Consider the following 1,536-nt stretch of genomic DNA (forward strand, 5'->3'; position numbering starts at 1 on the left):
CAAGAGAGAAGACTGAAGAAGTTTTATTTTTCATCTCCTGTCATTCCTCTCAAGACATAAAAAAAAAATTAATAAAGTGCAGTATTAATTTAAATTGCAGTATGAATAACACTGCTTCTCTCAGCAGCCCAGTAGAACTAATCCTACAGATTAGCAAAGAAAAAGGAACACATTTCCTATCTATTTATTGCACATATCACCTCAAACTCCTCTTATTCTCTGCAACGAACAGTASGACTGTCAGCTTGGCTGAACCACAGTACCAGAGTATCTAGCAAAAAATTTAAAAAGCCCACAAAACAAAATCAGATAATCTTAGTCTAGCATCAACCCAGGCGCAAAAAATTGCCTCCAGCCACACGATGCTTTTCACACTTYGTACAAAGATTGATCTGACTGAGTCTGGCAGATGTGAAGTTGCAGAAACAACACTATTAAATGACAAAATGGCAGCTGTACAGAGAGCAAGACATGGTAGTGTGACTTGCAAGACATCATAATTGTTGATAAGTATTTGGAGTTTTTAACATCACCTCTGCACCACTGCTTCCAMCTTTGTGGAAGATCCATGAAGAAGTAGGAGCCTAAGGAGGTTTTGTACTTTATTTTGTCGCTATTTCAACACTGCCGTGTGCCTAAACAGATTGGGTCATGGAGCCAATGTTTTCCTTAGGACTTGAAATCAGAACTGAAATAAAAATGAGCTGTTGTCTTGCCTAAACATGGTGATGACATTCTCTTCCAGATGTCTATGACAATGACCTCATCTAAACTCTTAGTTCCCTACACTCAGTCCTTTTCAGACAAAAATGGGGGGGGGGAGAAAAAAGAAAAGAAAACAAGAAAGAAAAGAACAAGTGATCTCATAATGATTTTGATGAAAGCAGCTGCCCASTTCAGTTAATGCTGCACTCAAAGCCTGAATGGAATGGGAAGCCCTTTAATTTTATAGGATCCATTTCAGGCTTCTCGTATTAAACCGCCTGTAATCGGGAAACATATACATCAATAAGACTGATGGCTTCCTGAAACAGCAGCAGGGAGGCAAGACCCCTTCTACAGGTGAACTTATATGGGCATAAATTATTGAGTAAGACAACTATATGAGCATGAAAAAATACTGAGGGATAAAACGGTGTGTTTGGGAACCTGCTGCAGCTAGATTGGAAGAAGAAAGGGATTAGCGGGGTTCCTTTTCTTATTAAGGCACTCTACTCCCTAAATCCTGCAAAGCAGACCAGTCAGAAGTGACAGTATCCCTAAAAGTCTCTACTAATACTCGTAATAAATTTTTGCTTATTTTTTTTTTCTCTTTAAGAAAGCACTCAGCAAGTACAAAATCTTCAAAATCTTTTCATATCCTACTTTATTTCATCTTCAGTTCAAAATGTTGGGATAGACCATCACTAAAATCTAGATGCTTACCAGAGCAAAACAGAAGCACTGTCAACAAATGCACCTAATGGCAGAAGACACTTAACAGGAAGGTAACTTGCCAAACCGTTTTGTTGCTTTTTTTTTTTTTTTTTTTTTTTT

This window comes from Malurus melanocephalus, unplaced genomic scaffold (genome assembly GCF_030028575.1).
Source record: "Malurus melanocephalus ecotype Western Australia unplaced genomic scaffold, MMel_1.1 scaffold_57, whole genome shotgun sequence".
Lineage (NCBI taxonomy): Eukaryota > Metazoa > Chordata > Aves > Passeriformes > Maluridae > Malurus > Malurus melanocephalus.